Genomic DNA, 27,604 nt, shown 5'->3' on the forward strand with positions numbered 1-27,604 from the left:
CTAAATGTTCACACCTCGCCGCCCCTTGTGAGCAGGGGGGAGCAGGATCAGACTTAATTCAATTGGAGGAGAGCCAAGCCCTAGATGGAGAGGGTTAATGAGAGGTCCTTGGAGGGATTTGTTTGGTGTTAAGAACACTGTCTGTTGAATAACATGGCATGGTAACATCATAAACTATCGGTATTGTACCTAGTATAGAGGAGTCATGTTTCCTTCTACCAGGTTGGGCTCCTTCTGGCTCCTAATTGTCTGTTGTTGTCTTACTGCAGCATACTGGTTTTTTTTTAAAGGCAATTGGGGTTAAGTGACTTGCCCAAGGTCACACTGGGCCCTGTGGTCCTGGTGGGGAATGAAGGGAAAGAGAATCAGGACAGGCTTCCTAGAGGAGGTGACCCTTGTTTAGCCTGGAGGAGTGGAGAGCTACGGTTGGTGTGTCTGAAGGGCGGTCACCTGGGGTTAACCTTGTTGACCCTAGAAGGCAGAACCAGGAGCAGGGAGAGGATTTTCCACTGGAGGCAGATTTGGGTTAGATTGCAGGGAAACTATCCTTTCTCATAATTCGGGCTGGCTGGGCCTAGAGGGGCTCGATCTTCCTTATTCTGAGATGCTGCCCTCTCTTGATGTGGCCCGAGCTCCCATGAGCTCTCTTGGCCGCCATGTTGCACTGGTGGCTTGCATCCAACTACAACCCACTCCAACCTCCAGGCATTTCTTCAGGCAAGTCAACAACTATATATTAAGTACCTACTAGGTGCTAGGTACCTACTATGAGCCCTGAGGACACAAAGAAAGGTAAAAGCCAGCCCCTGCTCTCAAGCAGCTCCCAGTCTAATGGGGAAGACACCATGCAAACCACTGTGGACAAACAAGATGGAGCTTGAGTGGCCTTAGAGGGACGGCATTGGCATTAAGGGTGACTGGGGAAGGCTCCCTGTAGGAGGTGGGCTTTAGCACAGCCTTGAAGGAAGACAAAACACTGCTTGGCCACAGTCTCACCATCTTGTACCGAGGAGGCTGAGTTCTTGAACCCAAGTGAAAGGCTGGTCACTTGGGGAGTAGGGGGAGAGAAGATTGGAAACCTAGGTCAGCAGAATCATGGAGAGCCTTGAATGCCTGGCAAAGATGTGAGGCCCTTCAGACACACCAACCATAGCTCTCCACTCTTCCAGGCTAAACAAGGGTCACCTCCTCTAGGAAGCCTGTCCTGATTCTCTTTCCCTTCATTCCCCACCAGGACCACAGGGCCCAAATGATGACAGCTTTACACCAGAAGGTGTAAAGCTTACTAGCTGTGTGACCTTGGGCAAGTCACTTAACCCCAAATGCCTTAGATGTGAGGCCAGGACCTGAGGAACCTCTAGGATTGTAGGATTTACTGCTAGGAGGTCATCTAGTCATCTAGTTCTCTCATTTTTACAGATGAGGAAACTGAGGCCCAGAGGGGTTCCATTCTTTCCTCAGGTCACATTTTGCATTCCACAGTGGAATGTAAGCTGCTTAAAGGAAGGAGATATTTCTTATTTTGTCGTTGCAGCCCCCGTGCTTAGTATGATATGTTTCACTGGCTTAATCAATGCTTGACATTGAATTCATCAAGAAGGCAATGTGGGACAGTGGTGGCGTTGGGATTTGGAATTTGCCGCCTTGCCATTTAATGTTTCCAAGGCTCAATTTTAGGGTTACTTGGGAAAGAGCAATGGTTTTGGGGTCAGAGAATCTGGGTTTGATTCCCAACTCTATCGCTTACTACTATCTGTGACCTTGAGTGAGTCATTGAATCTCTTCTGGCCTTGGTGTCCTTATCTGTAAAATGGTTAGTCCAGAGGACCTCTGAGGCCCCTTCTAGGTCTTAATTGGTGATCTTATGAGTGAATTGACTCGTCCAAGATTACATAGAGAGAAAGCTACGAAGAGTCGAGATTTGAACCCAGATCCTCTGTCTTCAATCCCGTTTTCTCCACAAAAGTCACATGAATAGCCTATGCCTATTATTTGTTTTTCTCCAGACCCCTTCCCTTTGGTGTCCATTTTCTTTCAAGGCTGGTAAGGGGCTTACATGGCTAATTTCTCTTGTAAACCCAAATCTTAGTGGTGTGTGGTGTGTTCGTAATGTCTGGTTTGGGTAATCAAACTCTGAATTATTAAAGACAGATTTCAGCAGCGGAGAAGTATCTGGGATGATAATTAGATCTAAGTACTTAATTACTTGGATTCACAGCAAGTGAAATGATGATTCATTCGGCTTATAAAATTCACAGTTTAAAATGAGTCCTGCCTTTCGTGGAAGAAAATTTCACAATGGTAATTACCAACCCCTGGGGCATTCCCCCCACATGGTGGGTTTGTGCAGAAGGAAGGCCGGCTCAAATTTGGGGTGTGGTCGACCTGCCCATCCTACCTGGCTCTGGCAGGTATGGGACAGAGGAAGGAAGAGGCCTTCATAGGGGCACTACCAGCCACCAACGGGGCCCAAAGTTGTTTCTGGCTCTGCTGGTCAACCATAGGTTCAGAGCCAAAAGTAGATCTAGAGCAGCCCTCTTATTTTACAGCAGAAGAAACTGAGGCCTGGAGAGAAGTGATTGGCCCAGGTTTAAATAACCAGTATGTGTCAGAGGCAGGAAGGATTTGAACTCAGGTCTTCCTGGTTCCACTGCCTTTCTTACTATAATTCTTCAAATGGAATAGAGAGGATATAGAGATGAGAGATGGGCCTCCTACAGATGTGGGTGAAAGGAGGAGCCTTCTCCTACAGATGTGGGTGAAAGGAGGGGCCTTCTGTCCTACAGATGTGCAGGTGCCAGAAGGGGTCTTCTCCTACAGATGTGGGGGAGAGGAGGGGCCTTCTCTTACAGATGTGGGTGAAAAGAGGAGCCTTCTCCTACAGATGTGGGTGAAAGGAGGGGCCTTCTCTTACAGATGTGGGTGAAAGGAGGGGCCTTCTGTCCTATAGATGTGCAGGTGCCAGGAGCATGCTTCTCACATGTTCACTGCCAGTATCTGACCATTCAGAAAGAGGCGAAGGGCTCCTCCCCCAACCTTGGCAGCCACATGCATCACCCCACAGAAAGCAAGGCCAGCATGTGTACCACCAGTGAGGACCCAGATGTATTCTGCCCTTAAATGAGTAAATTAGTCTTGCTTTGGTTGAAAGCCAAATAATTATGAGGCAATTTTATGGCAATTTATGAGGCAATTTAGATGGGGAGGTCTGGGTTCAAGACACGTCTGGCTCTGGCCTGCTGGCCCCTCGCCATCCAGGCTTGATCCCTCTGGGAATCTCACTTGAAGCTGCCTCACAGTGACTGACAGTTGGTGAATGTGAGCAGCCCTCCCAGCCATGAGGGCAGCTGGCAGGCCTGGCTTTTTTTTTTTTGCTTTTTGGTGAGGCGGTTGGGGTTAAGTGACTTGCCCAGGGTCACACAGCTAGTAAGTGTCAAGTGTTTGGTCTGAGGCTGGATTTGAACTGAGGTCCTCCTGACTTCAGGGCCAGTGGTCTATCCACCATGCCAACTAGCTGCCCCCCTGGCATCTTTCCTCACAGATCCAGAGTCTCTCAACGTGAAGCCTGGAAATTGGGAGAAGCAGGCTTTGATCTGAGGGCTCAGGGGCAGGGCTGGACTGGTTTGTCCATTTCATGAGGCTAGTGCAGCATGACTCTCCAAGTAACACGTGGAAAGAATGACCAGAATTTGCTTCCCTGTTTCTCATCCTCTCCGTGACCATGACCGTCCTCCCACCTGCCCCTCACCTGTACTTCCCCCTGGAGAGAGCGGGACCACAGAGGAGCACAGGCCCAGTTACTGGAGCTGGCCAGCCTGGGGAGCTCTGGGCAGCAGAGTGAAAGAGCAGACCTTCGAGGAAGCCCATCTCCTGGAGCAGACTTTACTCTGCTTCAGCTGAAGGAAAAGGGTAGGGGGAGCAATCCTGGTCTCGGACAAAGCAAAAGCGAAAATAGACCGAATTAAAAGAGGTAATCAGGAAATTACATTTTGATAAAAGGTGCCATAGATGAAATAATATCAAAAAATTTTATAGCAAGTTTCTATGATAAAGGCCTCTTTAATCAAATATGTAGGAAACCGCATCAGATTTCTAAAAATAAGAGCCATTCCCTGATTGATAAATGGTCAAAGAATATGAACAGGCAGTTTTCAGAAGAAGAAATCAAAGCTATCAAAAGTCACATGAAAAATGTTATAAATCACAGCTGATTAGAGAAATGCGCATTGAAACAATTCTGAGGTACCACCTCACACCTATCAGAAAAGACAAACGCTGGAGCACATGTGGAAAAATTGGGACACTGATGAATTGTTGGTGGAGTCGTGAACTGATCCAACCATTCTGGAGAGCAATTTGGAACTAAGCCCAAAGGACCATAAAACTGCATACCCTTTGACCCAGACTACTAGGTCTGTATCCCAAAGAGATCAAAGGAACAGGAAAAGGACCTATATGTACAAACATATTTATGTTTTTGTGGTGGTAAAGAATCAGAAACTGAGGGGATGGCTGTCTACTGGGGAATGGCTTGGGTTACAGACCTAGTAGTGGTGTTGCTGGGTCAGAAGGTATGTACAATGTGAAAACAGATAAGTCCATAGAAGGTAATTTTGAGAGGGAGATACCAGTGACCACTGGGGCCATCAGGAAAGACTTTAGGAGGAGGCTTGAGGGCCTGAGCTAAGCCTTAAAGAAATAGGACTCAAAGAGGCAGAAGTGAAAAAGTGTGTTACAGGCACAGAGGTGTCTGGTGGCTCAGTGGATAGCACACTGGGCCTGGAGTCAGGAGGACATGAGTTCAGATGTGGTCTCAGATACTGCTGTGTGACCTCAGGCGAGTCACTTAACTTTTGTTTGCCGCAGTTTCTTCAACTATAAAATTGGGGTAATAATAGTACTTACCTGACAGGGTTGTTGTGAGGGTCAAATGAGATATTTATTTAAAAAAAAAAAAGACCACAGCAGAGTGCCTGGCACATAGTAGGTATGTTTATCCCCCCTCCCCCTAACACATACACACATACACACACACAGAGCCCAGCCCATGCAGAGATGGGAGACAGAAGGTCGAATTAACAGAATTGCTTGGAGTCCAACTTATCTGCAACAGAAACTGCATGAAAGGGGAGTGGGAGCGAGCTTGGAGAGGGCATGAAATGCCAGCTGCCATAGTTTGTCCTTTATCCCAGAGGCATTAGGGATCCACTGAAGGGGCCACAGGGACAGTGGGATGCATGTCAGTCAGTAAGCCCTTATTAAGCCCCTACTATGTGCCAGGCACTGTGCTAAGTGCCAGTCAGCCCCGTATCTTGTTATTAACTCAGCAGTGATGTGGAAGGCAGCGAGGAGAAGCTGGTTGGACTCAGGGTGACCAGTCTGGAGCCAGTAGTCAATGTGAGAGGCAACGAGGGTCTAAAGTAACAGGACTGTGGAGGCAGAAAGAAGGCTCCCCACGTGGAAGGTGTTATGGAAGTCAACTTGCTAAGACTTGGCAGCCGATTGGGTTTGGGCAGAGGCGGGGAGGGAGGAGAAGGCAAGGGCGACTTTGAAGCTGCAGCCCTGGGGGACAGAAGGACGGTGATGCCCTCGACTGAGACCAGAGAGTTAGGAGGACAGGGCCGGGGGTTCAGGGAACGATGAGCTCCGTTTTGGACGTGCTGACTTGGAGATGTCTGTGGGGCGTCATCCAGTGTGAAATGGTGAGTGGTCAGTTGCGGGTGCAGGTCTGAAGCTCAGGGGGCTGAATGTATAGATCTGGGCGTCATCGTCTGAGAGTTGACGCAGCTGCTGAGATCAGCGGTAGAGGTGGGGCGGAGAGAAGAGGAAAAGGCCCAAGACAGAGGCTCCCCTGCTCAGGCTGCCTGAGGGGGATGGAAGGACACGGGCCAGAGCCCCATTGAGTGGCCTCGATGGCAGGTTATGGCCAAAAGCCCATGGACTTAGGGGCTGAGCACAAGACAGTACCACACTCACCGCCCACTTTGTCCCTGGTGACCAGGCAGGAGTGGTGGGGTCTCAACAAGAGGCCTTCCTATGTGCCCAGCTCCATAGCTGGTGAACTGGTCTAGCAGACCAGGAGCTACCCAGATCATTCTCACTAATCAGGCCTTTTCTTGGGCAGATGGAGGAGCTGGAGTAGGGGGAGGCCCATCTCCTATAGACGTAGAGTAGAGAAAGGGACTTGTTCTTTATACTTCTGCGGAAGCGAGAGAGGAAGAAGTGTCCAGTGCAGATGTGGTCCAAGAGAAGGACCTTCTCTAACACAGAAGGGAGAGGGACCATTGTTGTCCTCTGATGCCAATATTAAGGGGAGAAATGGGCCTTCTATTAGAGGAGAGAGAAAAAGGAAGCAGTTCAGCAAAAGTAATCAGCCTCTCGGGGCATCTGATAGGGTATGCAGTGTTCTGCACCCATGGCCCCCACTTCCACAGAGAAGGGAGAGAGGTCTGTTTTCTCAGCATGGCATGCTAGATAGAGCTCTGGACTTGGAACACCAGGGTTTGGATCCCTCCTTGGACCCTTATTACCTGTGTGGCCTTAAGCCAGCGTCAGCCTTGCTGGATCTCAGCGTCCTCGTCGGTAGAATGAGGGTTCTGAACTCGGTGGCCTCCCAGGTCCCTTCTGTCTCTGAATCAGTGAGTGTAATTATGTGGAGCTCAATATGTGTTCTTTCCATGGTTTTTTTATTGTATATTTTGTTCTCCTGGCTCTGTTTACTTCAGTTCCTATGAATCTCCCCAGGCATCTCTGAGTTTGCCGTATTGGTTTATTACAGAGCAGTGGTAACAGTAGCTGGTGTTTCTATAGGACTTTAATGTTGGCAAAGTACAACAAACCTGGGAGGGAGGGGCTATCATTATCCCCATTTTACAGATGAGGAAACTGAGGCAAACAGGGTTAAGTGACTTGCTCAGGGTCACACAGCTAGAATGTGTCTGAGGCCAGATTTGAACTCAGGTCTTCCTGACTCCAGCCCCAGGGCTCTCTCCACCTACCTTCGGTAAGATTCTGTCTCATCCCTGTCCTCCATTTTGTTTATCCCTTCCGCCATCCAACGGAATGGCATTCTGTAAAGAGCAATGACCCTGCCCAGATGAGTGCCGCTGAAGAGATGGCCGAGTAGGAAGGAGCCCTAGGCTGGAAGGTGGGTGCAGGCTGGACTAGGTGTCATCTGAGGCTCCTTCCAGCATGGCTATTCTGGGATTCTTTCTGGAGACCCAGATTCTAGTTCTAGCTGTGTGACTCCAGGCAAGCCCTTCCCCCTTGCTGGGCCTCAGTTTCCCCCCCCTTGTAAAATGAAGGGCTTGGATTCAGTGGCCCCTCAAGTCCCTCTCTGCTTTACAGTTCTCTACTTCCATAATTTATGGAATTCCAATCTCCTAACTGCATTATAGCATAACTGGGCATCTCAGTCGATGTTCCAATGACCCGTGATTTCATCGGCCTGGGCACCCTCTCCGCTGATGCATATCCTAACCTTTCCATGCCTTATTAGGCAGTCTGGGATTTGTCATGGTCAAAAATTACTGTATCTTTGTAGAAATGCTCCAATTTATGGCCCTCAATCATGATCTCATTAATGTGGGTGCTGCCTTCACCCATGCGGGTCACAACCCATTTTTGCCAACTCACCCTACATGATGTGGGGCCATGTCTTCCCATAACTGCATAGCAAGAGTCCACTCACCATTACTAGCAGCCTCCCTCAAGTTCTCTTGGAGCATGGCGGCAGGCGGGGGCAGGGGAGGGCAGGGGAGGGCAGGGGAAGGGCCCTTCATCACTTAGCCCTCTGGCTCACTCCTTGGCCTGGTCCGGTTTTTTTTTTCCAGTCATGCATTTCTTTGGTGACGTCATTTATGTCCTCCCCTGGTGACCGACCCCTGCGAGTGGGCAGCTAGGTGGTACAATGGATGTTATGTTGGCCTTGGAGGCTGGAGGATCTGAGTTCTCATCCTGCTTCAGACAGTATCTGTGTAATCCTGGGTATGCACTCAGTTTCCACATCTGTAAACTGAAGAGGTTGGATGCAAAGGCCTCCCAAGGCCCTTCTAGCTCTGAATCTATTATTCTGTAATGTTCTGCAACCATATTCTGAGAGAGTTCCCTGGGAGCACTGAGAGGTTAGGCAGCTTCCTAGGGTCACACAGCCAGGATGTGTCAGGTGGGACTTGAACCCAGGCCCGCCTGACCCCAAGGTCAGCCCTCTTTCTACTTCCTATACCATGCTGGAAGAACAGTGAGGTAAAATATTCCCCTTTCTTTCGAGGAGAAACTTGGGGTCATTAAAAAGTTTCCCGAAGAAAAGTCAAGCCTGCTTTCCTCCCGTGCAATTCTGGGCCCAGCTTATTGTCTATTTGCAGCGTCTGTACAAGATTTTACACACACATGCACACAGAGATGCACCTGCATCGTCTATGCAAATGGATATCATAGTGTCATGGTCGGGATGATAGATCATCATCCACTTGGTTTTTCCAGAGTGGATGGGTTTCTCGTTCAGTTGTTTTCAGTTGTGTCCAACTCTTCATGACCCCATTTAGGGTTTTCTTGGTAGAGATACTAAAGGGGTTTGCCATTTCCTTTTCCAGCTCATTTTACAGACAAGAAAACTGAGGCAAACAGGGTGAAGTGACTTGCTCAGGGTCACCCAGCTAGGAAGTGTCTGAGGCTGGATTTGAACTCAGGAAGATGAGTCTTCCTGACTCCTGGTCCAGTGCTCTGTGCCCTATGGTGCCCTCTACATGGTTAGGCCACCTCTTTGGAGTGGTGCTGAATCTCTTCCCAAAGACTCCAGGGCTTGATGTCCTCCATCAATAGAGCACTGACTTGTGGAAAGACACAATGAAATACTATTATTGTCGGGGTGGAGGTGGGCTTATTGTGTGGTCATAGTTCAGGGGAGGGGGCAGAGAGGAGAGGAAGCTCTCGGTGGAGACGTGAAGAAAGAGCGCTAGAGAAGATGGGGTATTCTTTTTAAGGGTCCTATAACTGACAGTCCTTGAAGCCAACTACATTTGCAGCATGTAATTATCTGTGGTTGTTTAATGGCATGAGAACAGCTGTATCCATGGAGCCCCCTGACGTGATGACTTCCCGGCCTGCTCTTCTATATCTCCTTTCACGAATAACCACAGAATGCATCCATTTCCTGTTTTTGTTCACTGGGTCTTAGATAAGATCTGTCTTCTCCCTGTAGGGTTGAGAGTTCATTTGGTAATGAAAATACTCGATCCTCTTGCAGGTTTTTCTGGAAGCCTTCTTAAGGCCACCTTAACACCCTCATTTTCATAAATAACGCGATCTCACATTAACCCACGTTGGTGGAAGCTGGCAGTGCCCTAAGACCATTTTCAAAGGTTCTCGGGATAGCAGCTCAATAATGCCATTAGTGCCAGTCACCAGCTTGACCCAGAAAGCCTGAGCTACTTCTATTAAAGGCTGCAGAAATGAGGGAAGGAGAGGTGATGGAGAGAAGATGAAGGGAAACTGGGGGAGAAAGAGGGGGATGAAGAGGAGAAGATGGAGAGGAGAGGAGAGGATGGAGAGATGCTGGAAGAGGAAGAGAGGGATGGAAGGCAGAAGAGGAGGAGAGGTGATAGAGAGGAGAGGATGGAGGGACACTGGGAGAGGAAGAGAGGGATGGAGGGAAGGAGAGGAGGAGAGGTGATGAAGAGGAGAGAATGGAGGGGAGGAGAGGAGGGGAGGTGATGGAAAGGAGAGGATGGAGGGGAAAAGAGAAAGAGAGGTAATGGAGAAGAGAGGAGAGGATGGAGAGATGCTGGGGGAGGAAGAGAGAGATGGAGGGGAGATGATGGAGAGGAGAGGATGGAGGGAAGGCTGGAGGGGAGGCAGAGCTCACCGGCTTTTCCTCTGGTCTCCACCTCAGGGCCCCCCCAGTTACATTATCTCCACCCTCCACTCCTTCATTGGGGAATCCCTCAGTCCTGCCTGAGCAGACCACATTTGGACTGTTATGCCCAGTTCTCAGTGTCACGGTTTAGGAATGATCTTTTTTTACGTGCCAGAGACTAAGGCTACGAAGGCAAAAATTAAATAATCGACTCCCTCCAGGAACGAGGTGGATGGTGTTGGACCTGAAGTTAGCAAGACCTGCCTTAGACACCTACTGGCTGTATGGCCCTAGGCGAGTCAATCTCGGTTTCCTCATTTGTAAAATGGGGAAATTGCCCTGCTCTTTCTGAGCTGCTGTGAAGATCCAATGAGACATTTATGTAAAGCTGCCTGTGAGCCTTAAAGAATTCTCCATACATTTACTGGAAAGACTGAGACGAGTGGAGGTGGGGGTGGGGGTGGGGCGTGGGGGCAGCCAAGATTGGGGGGGGGCAATAGATTTTGTCGTAAGAGGATCCATTAAAGAAGCTGTTCTTACACTTTTTGGTCTCAAGCCTGCTTTGCAATCTGAAGAATGATTGCGGGTCTTCCAAAGAGCTTTTACTTATGTGGGTTATATCTGTCAATATTCACCATGTTAGAAATTAAAATGTCTTAGTATTAGTACGAAAATAGTTTTAACCCATGGACACCCTGAAAGAGTCTCAGGGAGACCACACTTTGAGATTAAAGGAACTGGGTTTTTAGCAGGGGAAGAATTAGGAGGTGGGGGGAGGGAAGAGGCAGGGAGGGGTGGCATGGATTATTACTGATTTCAAGTATTCCAAGTATTCATATAAAAGAGGGTTAGGAGCCCCAGAGGACAGAGCTGGGAGCATTGGGGGGAAGGTGCCCAGGCCACCTTAGGCTTAATGCCAGGAAAAGTTGGCAGCAAAGTGATGAGAGCTAGTCCCAGTGGGGTGGGGCTGCCCAGGAGGCAGTGGGTTTCCCCTCCCTTGGGTCTTTAGGCAGAGGCGAGAGGTTGGGGACATAGTGGAGGGGATTCCTACGCAGGTATGGGTTAGACTGGATGGCCCATAGGTCCCCTTCCAGCTGGGAGAGTGTGTGATCCTGAGAATTCCCTGCCTGTGAAACGTCTAGTTTCCTCTTAGAGTGGCTTGGGTATCGTGCGTCAGGCAGGGGGATTTTATCTGTCTGTAGCCTTATAAAATTGGCAAGGTATTCTGGGCACTCCTATTTTTAGCTACAGCCCTGAGTGATGGAGGAGGTGATTAATGATCCAGTCTCTGCCCTGCCTTGGCCCGGAGAGGCCGTCATGCAGAACGAGTCCCAGAGCGATTCTTCTCAGGCTGCTCAATGGGCTTGGGAAGATTTTAATGTTTTTATTTAACAATGAGGCAGTGCTGGGGGGGGGCAGGCAAAAAACCCCACTTGCTTTGGGGTCTTTCTGGCATCATTTATGGGCATAGTCTGAATGGGCTAGAGTCTAGAATAAGGGGAGGGGATGGAGGGAAGAGAGAGAAGGAGGAAAGAGAGAAGAGAGGAAGAGGAAGAGGAGGAGGACAGAGACAGACAGACGAACACCAGAGGTAAGAGGGGGAAGGAGATGAAACAGAATAGGAAGGAGGGAGGAAGAGAAATCAGAAGAGGCAAGAGTAGAAGGTGAGAGAAAAGTGGGGGAGAGAGCACAGAAGGGGAGACAAAGAAGGGAATGGAAGGGATTCCCTACCTCTCTGGAGAAATTTGTCCCCCAGAATAAAGCGTTTATCTTCCCTTCCTTCCCCTCCCCTCTGAAGATGAAAGTGCTGAATTTTTGGGGGGGTGGTCACAGGATCTGAATGTGAATCCTGACCATATCACTTAGTACCTACCTGTGTAACCTTGGAAAGGGACAACCTTTCAAAGCCTCTGCTTCCTCATCTACAAAATGGGTCAGATGCCTCTGAGGTCTCTTCCGGCTGCAGACTTATGATTCGGTGCACCTAAATCCTATCACTATTCTGAAAGCCTTCTCAGGGAGGGGACCAAGAAGGAGAATTGCTGGCGTTCTTCGGAGGTTTCACAGACTGGGTTAGCCTGTTCTAAGGACCAGACCCTGAAAAAAGCCACATTTAGCCAGGCAGTCATACCTCCGTCCACCACCAGAGGGCGGGTGGGCAGGTGGGTAGCATGAAGCTCTATCTGATTCTCAGGGAGAGCAAAAGGGCTGCTCCCCTTTTGTGGATAGTGGAGTTGGTCTGGGGCGCAGTCCCGTGCATTGGTCCAAACAGGTGATTTGGGTCCATTAAAACACAGCATGAGGGGAGGAAGACTTTTTTTTTTTTTCCAGTGGGTGAGGACTTCAGCCAAGGAAGAATAATTGGATGTCCAAATCTTCCCATACTTCTCTGATGCTGCATTACAGGGATGTGTCTTACAGGGTAGCAAAGGCCATCATTATGATTCATCATTCATTTGGTCATTCCCAAATACAGAAGTTTTGAACCTGTGGTTAATTTTTTTTAAAAAAAGTTTCCCTACCTGTATTTCAATATAATTGGTTTCTTTTGTAATTCTATGTATGTTATTTTAAACATTTAAATAAACATAATTCTGAGAAGGGATCACTAGGCTTCACCAAGGCAATCTGCCCCAAACCAAGGGAAAGGCTCTTGGTCTAATTGATGGGGGCCTGCTTTGCTTATAGCCTTACTGTGTGTCGGCCCTGGGTGCTGGGTGGTATGGAGGATTTGAACCCGGGTCCCTCTTGTGGTTTATTTTTTTTCCCTCTGTGTTGAGGGGAGTGGAGGTTAATGGGATTTTCCCCTCTGCCTTTAATTCTGACACTTCTGGCTCGGAAGTGAATTGTGGTCCTCAGTGCTTCAGAGGTGAGCGCCTAGGCTGTGGTCCACTCCTATGTAGGCAGCCCCAGGCACTGTTCCCTTACCCTCCGGCCATTTCTCTCCTCCCACCGGATTCTTGTCTTGTTTTTACCCCTCCCTCATCTTCTCAGTTTGGATCATTATCCAACCCTTCCACAATCATTACTAGAAAGAGTGTGTTACTCTCTTCCCCTGTGACCCCACACACCAGCTTTGGAACTTTCCAAACCAAAACGCTTTGGCATCAGGCCACCGCAGCCTCCCTGAGGTAATTGATTGCGTTGGGAGACACTAATATTTGACTCCTGATTCATGGAGTAAGCCGGGACTTCCACACACACATTAATTTCTACAGTGATGTTCTTGGAATGACTGTGGGAGATTTCCTGTGCAGAGATGAGGCCGAGAATTCTGGACTCAGCTTGTTGAACTCCTGCTAAGAGGCTGGGCATTCTCGACCCCTGGTACTGAGGCTGGCCTGGGATAGAGTGGCAGGACCCAGGATCTCTTGTCTGTCAGGAGGCCAGAGGGCTGCCAGCTGGTACTGGGAGGGGCATTGGGGCATGGTGTGTGGAGCATTGGGGTCTAGAAGGCCTGGGGTGAGTTCCAACATGGATACTTCCAGGCTGTGTGTCCCTGGGCAATCACTTAACCTTTCTGATCCTCAGGGTCCTTATCAGTAAACTGGAACCCAGGGCTCCTGACTCCAGCCCTGAGTTTTATCCCCCTACTTTTCTTCTAGACCTTAGTGTTAAGCTCCTAATTACCCACTCTGCCTCTTCTTGTCTTTTCCTTCTTCAGTCCATTCTCCGCACTGCTATCCTATTGATATCGATAAAAATCATGTCACTGCCCTGCTCTGCTCTAGCAGCTCCTGGGGCTCCCTATGGCCGCCAGGGTCTGTTGGTTTATCAGTCACATAACCAACATTTCTTTATCAGGCACTCTAGGGGATACCCAGTAAGGCCAAAAGACAGCCCCTGCTTCCTAGGAGCTCCCATCCTACGGGGGAGGGAAGAGATAAGCAGACCACTGCTTATACAGGGTAAATTGGGGAGAAACTCAGAAGCAGGACACTGGCCGTGGGAGCCACCAGGGAAACTTTGAAGACATAGGATTTTCACTAAGTCTGGACAGAAGCCCAGAGGCAGAGGGGAGGAGGGAGAGTGTGAGGGTCGACCAGGGAAAGGGCACAGCATCAGGGACTGAGCGCTATGTGTGAGGAACAGCTTAGCAGCCGAGGCTTTTCACAGGGAGTCACAGGGCTTTTCGAGGGGAGTCAGGTGTCAGAAGACTGGAAAGGTAGGGGGGCCAGGTTCGAGGGAGTTTGAAAAGCCGAGCAGGATTGTGTATTTGATCTTGGCAGCGATAGGGAGCCAATGGGGTTCATTGAGTAGGGGGGTGACGGTGGTCAGATCTGGGCGTAAAGGAAGATCTCAGTGGAGGATGGACCAGAATGAGGAGAGGCTTGGGGCTGGGAGCCCCACCCCCAGACCACTGCAATAGTCCAGGTGTGAGGTGGTGAGGGTCTGCCCGAGGTCGGGGCAGGGTCAGAGGAGAGATGCTGCAGAGGTGACCTCAGTCGGCGTTGGGAGCTGATTGGACCTGGGGGGTGAGAGATAGTGAGGAGTCAGGAGATCTCCTGGGTTGGCAGTCTGAGACAGTGCCCTCCACAGTAAAAGGGAAGGGAGGAGGGAGGGCTTAGGGGGGAAGGGAATGAGTGCAGCTTTGGACAGTTGAGTGTCAGGTGGTTCCTGGACATCCAGTTGGTGATGTCTGAGAGGCAGTCGGACATGTAAGACCACAGCTCAGCACAGAGGTTGGGGCAGGACAGGTAGATTTGAGAATCATCGGCACAGAAATGATAATTAAATCATGGGAGCTGATACTCACCTGGTGAAGAAAGTTAGGGGGAGAAGAGAAGAGGGCCCTGGACAGAGGCCTGAGGGACACCAGTCTTACAGGGCCTGACCTGGACAAAGAGCCAGCAAACGAGGCTGAGAAGGAGCGCTCAGACAGGTCAGAGGAAGACCCAGGAGAGAGCAGTGCCTTGAAAACCTAGTGGAAGGAGCGTGCAGAATTGGGCGATGCCATGCAAACTCGGGACTGTTTGGGGCTTACGCCCTTCCCAGTCTGGCTCCTGCCTGCCTTTCCTGACGCAGGGCTCAATGCCCCTCCTCTGGTCCTTGAGAATTCAACCCCACTGGACTCATTTCTTATGTGTGAAGTTCCATCTCTCACCTCTCTGCCTTTGCCTAGGCTGTCCCCCATGCCTAGCATGCCCTCCCTCTTCAGCACTGCCTCTTAAGAACACTAGTTGCCTGCCAGGCTCAGCTCAAATAGCCCACTTTTGCATTAAGCCCTTTCTGGGGCCCCCCCACTTCTTACTGATTACCTTTTACATTTAGTATAGATTTGGTATTTGAGACACGGCGAGGCAGATTAGTTTGAGAGGGGACCTCAAAGCCAAGAAGCCCTGAGTTCAAGCCCTGGCTCTGTGGGACCCCGGACAAGTCACTTCCCCTGTTAGTGAGCTAGAAGATCTGATCCACCTTGGTCGAGGAAGCTGCCTCACCTGCACCCAAGAAATCTCAGGGCCAGGCCCTGGCCCAGCCCCATGAATGGGTGGTGGCAGTTACTTGTCCTTGAGCAGACTGTAAGCTTCCTGAGGGCAGGGGCTGGCCCACTGTTCTCCTGGTTTCTGCAGCACCAGCCTCAAGGTCTGTGTTTATTACAACTGGACTCGAATCCCTCCGCTGTGCTAGCTAGCCCCTAACTAGTCCCACGGAGCTGTCCTTGCTGACTCCGTCCCCAGGAGCTAGTGGGAAGCAGGCTGGGCCAGGAGGCCAAGGTCCAGATTGGGATCCCTGCTCCACCTTTAACCACCTATGTGACCTTGAGCCTGTCTCTTTACTCTCGGCCTCAGTTTCCCCAGACATGAATGGGGGAGGGGCGCTAGATGCTCTAGAAGGCCCTTTTCAGCACCTCCCCTTCGGAGAACTGCCAGGTCCCCCTCCCCTCACCCCTCGGAAGGGAACAGCCTACAAGCCATTGGGCCCAGCAGGGGCTGCCCTCTCCTGAGCCAGAGGGGGCAATCGCGGGCTCCCTCCTTCTCCTTCGGCGGGTCCTCGTTTGCATATAAAAGGAGGAGGGTAATTGACACTATATCATATTTACTGTTGCTTCCTGAGTCCCGTTGTTATAGTTACTGCCCGGCAGGGAGAAAGAGTCGGCTGGTTTCACAGTTATGCTAATGGCCGGATCCTTGGAGGGAAGGATGCTCTCTGGGAAGAGGGTAAACAATCCATCGGCGGCCGAGAACTTGACTTGGACTTGGACTTGGACTGTTGTTAGGGGGAGGGGCGGGGCCGGGGTGGCCTGGTGGGGGAGGGGCATGCCCAAGGCCCCTCGCTGTTCTGTTGGCTTTTGTTTTGTAGGAGCCACGACTGTTTCCCCAGGGAACCGCCAGGGGTTTGGCAGCCGGTGGGAACCCCTGGGACTATGGCTCTGGCTCTGCCCCCCCTCCCGTCCCCCCAGCCCCCAGACCCTGAGAAAGCCGGATCCCAGAGCACTGGTGAGGCGGAGGGCCGGGAAACCGAGGCAGAGAGCTGAAGGAGCAGGGATGGACCCAGTTGTTTGTATGATGTCTCCACCCCTTTCACTGTGAACTCCTGGGGAGCAGAGGCTGGTTCTGCCTTTCCTCGTGCCCCCAGTGCTTGGCACGCTGCCGGGCACATAGTAGGCAGAGGTAGAGATGGAGAAAGAAATAGGCTCCTACCTCCTCCAGAAACCTGGAGGTTTCCTGGAAATGCCTGGAGACTTCGAGAGGAGGGCCCTGCCACTATCCCCTGGCCCCCCCGGAGAGGGGATGACTTTGTTTGTGGATTTATCCTGTTAGTTAGCCAGACTCCCAGGGGTTTGGAGGATGCTGGAACCTTCCGGAACGGGAGCCATTGCCTCCCTTCCCCCCTCTCCTCTCCCTGAGGTCAGCAGGCTCGTTTCCAGGGAAGCTCGTCTCAGATGCCACCTAGTCTACCTGAGGCCTTTCCTCCTTCCCCTGCTGCTCAGGTCTCCCAGGAGAAATTGCTTTGTATTTTTTTTATACATCTTAGTGTTGTTCACTTGTCTCCATCATGCCCTACACTTCGTGACCCCATTTGGGGTTTTCTTAGCAAAGATACTGGAGCAGTTTGCCATTTCCTTCTCCAGCTTATTTTACAGATGAGGAAACTGAGGCAAACAGGGTGAAGTGACTTGCCCAGGGTCACACAGCTAGTATGTGTTTGAATCTGGATTTGAACTCAGGTTTTCCTGATTCCAGGCCCAGTGATCTGTCCACTGTGGCACCACCTTGCTGCCCTCTGCATCTCAAAAGATCACAGATTTAGAGCTGAAAGGGCCCAAGGAGCCCTGAGGCCACCACCCTCCTCTTATTGAGGGAGAAACTGAGGCTGTAAAGGGAAATTGACTTGTCCAACATCCCACAGGTGAATAGGGGTGTCAGCAGAATTCAGGGGCCTTTCTATGGTACCACGTGGCCTCTGCTGGACTCCACAGACTGGGGGTTTGGGTTTTCTCTCCCCCAATAGAACCTGAGCCCCTGGAGGCCAAAGATAGTGGCACTTCACTCTAGGATTTCATCATGCTTCATATGGTGCCTGGCATACAGGAGGCACTTAATAAAGGCATATGCCTGGCATGTAGGAGGTGTTTAATGAAGGCATATTGATTGACTGATGTCTACACTGAGGCAGGGAAAAGAACACTGGATTGCAGAGCACAGAAGGGACCTCAGGAATGATCAGGTGCAATGGACTAGAAAGGTGTGAAGTCATTGTAGGATTTTAGGATGGGGACGGTTCTGAGACGTCACCTATTCCAACTGTCCCATTGGGCAATTGAGGAAACTGAGGCCCAAGGAGGAAAAAAGACTTTCCCCAGGTCATAGAGTGTTAGAGCAGGCCCAGGATCAGCACCTCTGCTCTATCCCTCTCTGTCTTTGTCTCTTTCTGTCTCCAGTTCTCTGTTTCTCTGTCTCTCTGTCTGTCTGTCTGTCTGCTCTCTCTCTCTCTCTCACACACACACACACACACACACACACACACACACACACACACACAGAACTGCCTTCTCCCTCACACAGGAGGCCTCACAGGGGAATGTCTCTGTGTCTCTGTCTCTCTCTCTGTCTCTCTGTCTCTGTCTCTGTCTGTCTCTCTCTCTCTCAGACACACAGAGAACCACCTTCTCCCTCACACAGGAGTCCTCACAGGGGTCCATCTCTCTGTCTTTGTCTCTCTGTCTCTGTCTTTCTGTCTCTGTCTTTCTGTATCTCTCTCTCTGTCTCTGTCTCTGTCTCTCTCTCTCTCTCTCTCTCTCACACACACACACACACCCACACACAGAACCGCCTTCTTCACATGGGAGGCCTCACAGGGGTATGTCTCTCTGTCTCTGTCTCTCTGTCTCTGTCTTTCTGTCTCTGTCTCTCTGTATCTCTCTCTCTGTCTCAGTCTCTGTCTCTCTCTCTCTCTCTCTTTCTCACACACACACACACACACACAGAACTGCCTTCTTCACACGGGAGGCCTCACAGGGGTCCATCTCTCTGTCTTTGTCTCTCTGTCTCTGTCTTTCTGTCTCTGTCTCTCTGTATCTCTCTCTCTGTCTCTGTCTCTGTCTCTCTCTCTCACACACACACACACAGAACCGCCTTCTCCCTCACCTAGGAGGCCTCACAGGGGTATGTCTCTCTGTCTCTGTCTCTGTTTCTGTCTTTCTTTCTCTGTCTCTGTCTCTCTCTGTCTCTGTCTCTCTCTCTCTGTCTCTCTCTCTCTCTGTCTCTCTCTCTCTCTGTCTCTCTGTCTCTCTGTCTCTCTCTCTCTCTCACACCCACACCCACACACACACCACCTTCTCCCTCACACAGGAGGCCTCACAGGGGTCCGTCTCTCAGAGCCCCCCCCCCAGACGGCCACCTGCTGAGCCAGTGCTGTCCTTGAGGGGAAATGTCACGTTTGTGTCTATAGTTTCGTTTTCAGATGGCAGCCAGGGAAGTGCGTGATGGTCCTCCTGCCTCCCTCCCAGCCGGCTCACGCTGTGCATTCCTTCTCCAGGGTCACGGGCCTGCCAAGCTCCCCCTTTGGCTCAGCCTTACATTCTGTTTCCCGGTAGCAAATTCCCTCTTTCAAGCTTCCAGATTGGCCTAGAAATACATTTCCTAGGCTCCCTGTGGGAGGCAGTGCCGGGGGCCCTAACACAGGCATTGTCCTCCTCATGCTGCTGCCATGGTCATGTAGGAAGTGGAGTACAGAAGATGGGGCCTGATTGGGATGGGAGTTGAGGGCCTGGGTTCCAATCCTGCCTCGGTCCTTTCCCATCCTATGACATGGGGCAGGTCCCACTCACAGCCCACTGTGCTGTCCACCTACAGGACTGCTGGCCCCTGTCATTGGCCCTGACCCTGAACCCTAAGGCCCTCTGGGCTCTTTACATTTTTCCTCTCAATCTTTCCCCAACCCCTCATAATCCAACCTTATCATTTCACCAAAAATGTTCTTTGCAAAGTTGCTAATGCTCCCTTAGCTGCCAAATCCGATGGCCTCCTCTCCATCACCATTCTCCTCGGCCTCTCTGCAGCCTTGGCCACTGTCCATCCCTCCCTCCTCCTTGGTCCTCTCTTCTCTCTGGGTTTTCAGGACACCCCTTCTCCCTCCCTCTCCTGGTTCTCCTCCTCCCTCTCTGACCTGGGCTCCTTCTCTGTCCTCTTAGCTGGATCCTCCTCTGGACCACGTCCTCTCACTGTAGGCGTCCCTCAGGGCTCTGTCCTGGGTCCTCTGCTCTCCTCCCTCCTTTATACTTCCCTGGACGATCTCATCAGCTTCCTTAGTGACCCTCTCTATGCTGGTAATTCTCAAATCTACCTTTCTTGTCTCAGTCTCTCTGCTGACTTCCATTCTTACATCTCCAACTGCCTTTCAGACATCTTGACCTAGGTGTCCAGTAGACAGATTTGCCTCAATGTGTCTGAAACAGAATTCATTCTCTTTCCTCCTAAACTGGCCCCCCACCCCCCCTTCCCTATTACTATTACTGCCCTCCTCCTGGGTCTCAGCCTCCCACCCCAGGGGTCATCCTGGACTCCTCACCCTCTCACCCCCCATGTCCAATATGGTGCCAAGGCCTGTGGATGTCACCTCTGCAGCATCTCTTGAATCTGCCCCCTCCTCTCCTCTGCCCCTGCTCCCACCCTGGTGCACGGCCTCACCCCCTCATGCCTGGACCACGGCAGTAGCTGCTGGGGGGTCTGTCTGCCTCCGTCCTCTCCCCACTCCAGTCTAACTTCCGTTCAGCCACTAAAGAGTTTTTCCTAAAGGGCAGGTCTGACCATGTCATCCCCCTAACTACAAAACTCCAGTACTTCCTCGTGGCCTCTAGGACCAAACACCCTCCTGTCCGGCGCTCAGAGCTTTTCAGAGCCCTGTCCCCTCCTCTTTCCAGCCTTCTTCCCCTTCACTCCTCAACATGTGCTCTTCAGTCCAGTGACCCGGACCCCCGGGCTGTTCCATGAACAAGAGCCTCCACAGCTTGGCCCTGGGCATCCCCATCTCAGGAACGCTGCCCCTCCTCCGCCCCCACCACTGACCTCGCTGGCTTCCCTTAAGACTCCACTGAAATCCCCCGGCTGCAGGAAGAAGCCGTCCTGAGCTCTCTTGTTCCAGGGCCTTCCCTCTGTTAATTGTTTCGTATTCACCCTGTCCGGGGCCTGTTCACACATATGTTTGTTGGCCTGTGGTCTCCTTGTTGGGCTGGGAGGAATTTCTTTCATCTCCTTTTATGTCTCCCAGTGCTTAGCACAGTGCCTGGCATACAGTAGGTGCCTAATCAATGTTGATTAAGCAACATTGACCCCAACCCTGAACCGTAAGGCCCTCTGGGGCTATCATTGGCCCTCCCGCTGGGTCCTCCCAGCTGTGTGGTCTTCCCCATTCAAATGGTAGCTCCTGGAAGTCTGGCATTTCTGCCCCCATCTCTTAGCATGATGGCTGGGACATGGTTTGTTCCCCGAGTCTCCATTTCCTCTTCTGTAAAATGAAGGGTTGAGCTCAGTGATCTCAGATTTCCTTTCCAGCTCTAAATCTTGGTAAATCTGTGACCCTGTGACCCCAGGACAATAGAATTAAGATGGTGGCACTCTAAGTGCCTTTAATGGTGGACCAGCCCCCTCCCTAGGTGCCCATCCCCCATATGGGCCTCTCTCTATGGCTCTTTGTCACATCTTCTTCTCCCTTGGGGAAGCTGCCAGAAACCTCAGAACTACCACATCTGCCAGGCTTCATATCCTGGGTCCCCAAATATGTGTGCCGACCCTCTGCATGGGGCGAAGAATTAGGACTCATCTTTTTTTGAGCTAGGCACAGAACTGGGAGACGAGGCAGCACAATGGAAAGAATGCTGTTTCTGGGGTCTGAGGGTCTGGGTTCTAATCACGTACTTGATGCTTCAACCTTTGGGACCTTGGACAAGTAACTTCACCTTCCTGGCCTCAGTTTCCTCATCTGTAAAAAGAGGGCGTTTGATGGGATGGCTGCCCTAGATCTCAGATCTCGTGACTTGGGGCACTTCCTTCTGTGCTCACCTTCCTTCTCAAATGGCACCTGACTCCCTCAGTAGAGAGTAACCCGGGTCCGTAACAGGGCCTGAGCCCTCCAGCCCCCTGTATTCCCCTCCCTCCGATGTATCCTCAGATTGCCCAGGGCCCTGCAGCCAAACACTCCCCCCTCACTGACTCCCACTCCACTCATGTCGTCACCAGCCCCTACCCTGGGAACCCTTCTTGGGTGTCCTTCCACACAGGCCAGTCTCCAAGTCACCCGCCAGGGCTAGACCTCTCGGCCAACTACTGTACTCCAGCACGAAAGGAGCATATTGACAACCTTTGAATAGCCCCGGGGGGGGGGGGGGTTATTAATGATTGTAGACAGCTGTGTAAACACTGCATCATCCCTGCATGGCTGGCTCACTGCCTTGTCCCAGGACTCTCGCCTCATCACTTAACACCATCACAAGGCCAGAAAAAAACAGAAAAAACACCCCCAAAATCATTGCGAGTGCTTTCCACCTTCCTCCAGGGAGTGACAATGTCCTCTGTTCCTTCCCATTTCTTTGTAGGTCTTGTGGCTTCTACCAGTCGATAGACGCAGCCGGGACTGAGCGTGCTACCCTGTCCAAAGAAGCCGCCATCTCCTTGGAGGAAGATGGAACTTGAATTGGAGTTCTAAGTCAGGTAAGGCTCTGTCTGATCACTGGCGTCTCTGAAGGGTGAAACCAAGTCACCTCGGCCAGCAGGGGCAGACTGATGGGGGAAGAGAGTGGTGGTGACTAGAGAGAATTGCGTAGACCCTGGATGGAGGGCAGTTCTTCTTGGCTGGGGACATACTGGTCTTCCAACACAAATGGAAATTCAGGCAGCTGTCTGTCTCCAAGCTCCCGGACCGATAGTGGTGTGAATGCAGACAGTCTCATCTGCATGGTACAGATCAGAGATGCCAGTTAAACAATCAGCATTTTCAAAATGTTTACTATGTGCCATGGTCTGGGTGTCCAGAGCTAAAAGCAAAACCGTTTCTGCTGTCCGGGAGCTTAGATTCTATTGGAGGGGGGAGCCAGTGTAGACACATGTCATCAATCAACAAACATTTATTGTTTTCGTTCTCGAAGAGGACCAGTGACCTCGTGAGAACGAAGTCTTGACTTGTGTGTGAGTTGGATTGGAGAGAGGCAGAGCTGCTCCAAGTTGTCGGCCTCACTCTCTCCTCTAGTCATCAAGCATCTAACTAAAGTGTGTGCCGAGCATTTTTCTAAAGTATTAGAGATACAAAAGGGCAGCTGGCTAGCACAGTGGGTGAAACATTGGGATGGGAACCAGGATTGGACTCATCTTCCTGAGTTCAAATCCAGCCTCAGACACTGACTAGCTGGGTGACCCTGGGCGAGTCACGTCACCCTGTTTGCCTCAGTTTCCTCATCTGTAAAATGAGCTGGAGAAGGAAATGGCAAGCCAGCCCAGTGTCTCTGCCAAGAAAACCCCAAAGAGGGTCACGAAGAGTCGGACATGACTAAACAAGAAAAGGCAAAAATGAAATAGTCCCTGCCCTCCAGGAGTTTACATTCAAGTAGGGGAGCTAACAGGTGTCCAGTCTTCCAGTGTGAGTTTGGAAGATGAGATTAACCCAGGACACCTGGGACACAGAACCGCCCCATTGGCTAGAGGCTGAAGTCTCAACTCCCATGTTAGGCAAGGGAAGACGAGGCAGGAAAATGGAGGAGCCTTTTCTGTAGCGGCTATGATTGGTACCCATGGCTTTTCAAAGTAAGGATGGGGTGCCGGGCAGCAAGGGCCTTCTCCAAGTGCCCGTCTTCAAGCTGAAGTTACTCGAGAAGACTGAGGGCAGGAAGGCAGCATCTCCTGCCACCAGCCTTGAGCAGAGGACCAGACTCCATTCTTCCCAGAGGCTTCTTGCAGCCAGAACATTGAAGCTGTGAGAGCCAGACCCCTTGGCGGGTGCTTGAGGCCGACTTGGGAAGCTGTGGCTGGGCCATGATTCTCCTTGGGGGAGGGGATAGAAGACCAGGGGGGATGTCTCTTGGCAAAGCAGTGCCGATTTGTTGTGGGGCTGGGGAAGGGATGCTTCTGATGTTCCATCTCTGTATCTCTGGGCAAGCTTTAGGTGCCAGGCTGTGCTGTGAGCCTCCTGAGCTCTTGGTCCACCAGAAAATGGATGGTTTTGTCCATGAAGATTCCTCATGTCCTTTGACAGCACCTTCCCAGTCCTTCCCATCACCTGTGGCCTCTCAGACAGAGATCTCTGGTGACGAGATTTCTATGAACCTCACCTCTGCTGCCTCTTACCCCTCCTCAGGATTATGCTGGTCTTGTCTGGATCAAGAGGCTCAGGGTTCCTCATTGAGTTGGGGGGGCAAGAGCCCCCAGCCTCTCTGCTTTCTGGGTTCTTGTGATGGCTCGTTACTGTCTCCTCTATTTGGGGGAGTTTTGGGGGGTGGTAGCAGAGGGTCCACGTGTAACTGGGCCTCCTCTTCCAATTTGTTCTGTTCCACCCTAGCGCTGGTGGCTGGGGGAGAGAGAATCAATCAATCAGCAAGCGTTTATTAAGCACCTACCGTAAGGTCTTACACGTAGAGCTGGAAGGGGACTTCGAGGTCACCTTACCCAAACCTCCCGTTTTACAGATGTTGAATCTCAGGCTTGGAGACATCAGGGGCCTTGCCCAGAGTCTCACAGCTGCAGAGTGTTACCAGCGGGATCTGAAAGCCACGTCTCCCTCATTGTGTCTCTCTTGATGGTGGTGAGCAGGAAGAATGAGCTCAGCTGATGGATTCAGACCTGCGGCCCTGAAGACGAATCTCGCAATAGCTCACTCAGTTTCCCCCTTGGGAGGGGGGTGTTAATTGACTGAAATAACTGGAGATATTTGGCCTGGAGAGGAGAAGACTGAGGGAAAGGATGAGAGCCCTCTTCATGTACTCAGAGGGCTATCAGTGGGTCAGGAGGGATTATGTTTCTTCTGCTTGGCCCCAAGGCCAAGCTAGAAGCTGAGAGACAGATTAGGAGTTGGTGTAGGCAACATTTTCCTAGTCAGAGCTACCCCAAAATGGAATGGACTGCCAAAGAAGATGGTGAGTTTCTTATTACTAGGAAACAGGAAAGATCTGAGTTTAAATCCAGCCTCAGATACTTCCTAGCTGTATGACCCTGGACAAGTCACTTAACCACTATTTGTCTCAGTTTCCTCATCTGCAAAATGGGGATCATAATAGCACTTTCCCTCCAGGCTTGTTGTGAGGATCAAATGGGATAATATTTGTTAAGCACTTAGCACAGTGCCAGGTACACAGTAGGTACTCTATAAATGCTTATTTCCCATCCCTATAAGTTCAGAATTGTTTAAAAAAATGAAACCCTCAGCCTCAAGGCCACACGTGGCCCTCTGGGTCCTCAAGGTGGGCCACGTGTGGCCTCGAGGCTGCAGGCTCCCCACCCCTGGGCTATGGTCTCTGAATTCATATTATTCTCTTTCATGCCCTCTACACTCAAGCCAGACGGACTGCCTTTCTACTGCACCCAGTGCTCTGCATCCCATTCCTTACCTCCATGCCTGCCATGCACCTCTTTCTCCCCTCCACCTGCTAGAATCCATAGATCATTTCAGTGCTGTCCTCAAGGGCAGCTGGGTGGCACAGTGGATAGAGCACTGGCCCAGGAGTCAGGAAGACTTGGTCAAATCTGGCCTCAGGCACTTACTGTGTGACTCTGGGCAAGTCATTTCACCCTGTTTGCCTCAGTTTCCTCATCTGTCAAATGAGCTGGAGAAGGAAATGACAAACCACTCCAGAATCTTTGCTAAGAAGACCCTGAATGGAGTCATGAAGAGTTGAACGCGACTGAAACAATTCAGCAACAGCTCGGGGGCTACCTCCTAAAGGAAGCCTTTCTTCTTCATACTGGCTTCATCCAGTTCACTCCTCCCTCAGGTTCCCTCAAGTGTATTTATTTGTATAAATATTATGTCCCCTCCCCTGTACACACTCAGAGGTGGTAGAATGTAAGCCTCTTGAAGGCAGAGATTCCTTTAATTTAGTTACTACAGGCCAGTGCCCAGCACTAGATGCCTAATCAATACTTGGTATTTCTTACTAGCTGTGTGACCCTGGGCAAGTCACTTAACCCCAATCGCCTAAAAACAAAAACAAAAACAAAATACTTGGTACTTGAGGGCAGCTTGAGAAGAAAGCCTAAACTCTTGGAGCAGAGAAATATCTACAGTGTTGCTACGGTCCTGTGTGTCACTGAGTGTGGGGCAGGGAAGGACTTGGTTAGCATTTTTCTTTGGATTCGATGGAAAACTTACCACCCCCACAAGCCTTTCTGTTAACATGCTGACATTCAGATAGCTGACCCACCCCTGACCCTGCCACTAGGACAGAAAGCTAATTTACAGCAATGCCTGTGGAGTGGGGCATTAGCTCCCCGGTGACTCCTGCTACAGGCTTATGGAGATAGAGAGACTGGTGATTTGTACCTCCCACTGCTCAGATCCATGTGTAAAGGTGGCAGAAACTTGGCCCCTGGTCATTTGTCAAGGTTTCCTGGGCTTATTCCTAGGAGAGCGATGAGGCCCAAGGGAGCAGCGGTTGGCAAGGAGGACTGCCAGGGCCCCGAGCTATGTTACTGCAGTGGTGAAGAAGGCTCACCATCTGTGGCTCTGGGACAGTGGCAGGTACAGGGGAGGACACAGTCTCCTCCCTACTCCAAGCCATCCTGCACATAGCCGTCAGAGATGTTCTGATCATGTCATCTTTTCCCCTGCTCAGTAAACTCCCATAGCTCCCTATTACCTCCAGGATCAGTTATAAACACCCCTGCCTGGCATTTTGAGCACTTCATGTTCTGGTCCCTTCCTCCCTTTTCAGCTTTCTTACACTTTACTCTATGCATTCTCTGGTCCAGCTGTCTGTGTCTACTTATATGTGTTGTCTGCCCTGTAAAGTCCTTGCAGGCACAAATTGTTTCACTTTGGTCATTAAGACCTAGTGCCTGGCACATAATAGATGCTTAGTAAATGTTTGAGTGACTGATGTCCCAGAGAAGTGATGGGGTGACAAGGAGAAGTCTGTCCATAGCACTTTATTGTACATAGTGGCTTTGGGTGGAGGGTGAGCAGACCATTTTTGACCACCCAGAAGAACTACAAAGATAAGATGGATGCTCTCCATGGGACTGAGATAGGGGGTTACAGACAGGAAAAAAGCTAGCTTTCTGTGGCCTGAGGGGTTAATGGTTGACAGAGAGTGGCTATCCATGGTGCTGAGCTCTGTGGGCTGTGGCTGGGAGGGAGGCTGGCAAGCTTTACCCCTCCCCCCAGAATAGTGGATGTGGGAGAAGGCACTGTCCATGGTACTGAGCATAGAGGCTCCAAACAGAAGGAAAGCAGGCAACCTCACCCCAAGTGACAGGTGGTAGGCAGAAGGCTGCCCACGGTAAGTACTGAATTGTGTGACTCCAGACAGGGAGGAGGCTCCATTCTGTGGCCCTGGGGGAATGTGGGTGGCAGGGAGGAGGCTGTCTGTGGTGCTGAGATATATGGCTCTGGGCAGGAAGGACGCAGGCTGTCTGTCTTAGAGGAACAGGGGGCGTTGGAGCCTTTGGCAAGGAAAGGGGCTGCCCATGCTGCTGAGGGGTGGTGCAGGAAAGTCTGTGGTCTTGGGAGAATAGTAGGTGGAAGGCTGCCTCTGGTATAAAGCTGCCTGGCCCTGAACAGAAAAGAAGCAGACGTAGGGCCATCTCTGAATGTTTCCAAACTTTCCGTGACTGTCTCATGGAGCCCTGCTCTCATTTTCATACATGGATGTGGAGCTCCATATTGAGAATGACAGACTCATGAATAGAAACCGACATTGTGGACTATTGGAATATTGCAGGTTTTCATCCGTTTATCGTGGGCCTCCTCTGTGCAAAGCAGTACCCGCTGTCAGGTTGGTTACATTGTGTGTGAGGTGGTGGGCTGGGAAATTCCCTATACAAGAAGATCTGGGTTTAAATTCTGCCTCAGGTACTTATGAGCTGGGTGACTCTGCACAAGTCACTTACACTTTTTGTGTCTCAGTTTCCTTATCTGTAAAACGAGAGGGGTAGACTCTGGGTCCTCTACGGTCTCCTCCAGCTCTATATCCATACTTCAAGGAATCCGGCACCAGATACCTACTATTCATGTGACCTTGGACTGGTCACATACTATTTTGTTCCTTTTGGATCTGATTTGTGATTTCATTGGTTTGTAGAGGCCATTCCTAGTGTGGAAACTTCCTCT

The 27,604-nt window shown here is 50.9% G+C and overlaps 1 long non-coding RNA gene across 1 annotated transcript in view; it reads left to right on the top strand.

Annotated features, from left to right (window-relative positions):
* LOC114041117 overlaps positions 1-27,604 on the top strand; it is a 219,296-nt gene that overhangs the window by 115,864 nt on the left and 75,828 nt on the right. The window contains exon 5 of the long non-coding RNA XR_003568884.1: positions 21,888-22,002. This is a non-coding gene — a long non-coding RNA (uncharacterized LOC114041117). The remainder of the gene's footprint in view (positions 1-21,887; positions 22,003-27,604) is intronic.

Source organism: Vombatus ursinus, unplaced genomic scaffold (genome assembly GCF_900497805.2).
Source record: "Vombatus ursinus unplaced genomic scaffold, bare-nosed wombat genome assembly UNPS02014167.1, whole genome shotgun sequence".
Taxonomy (NCBI): Eukaryota; Metazoa; Chordata; class Mammalia; order Diprotodontia; family Vombatidae; genus Vombatus; species Vombatus ursinus.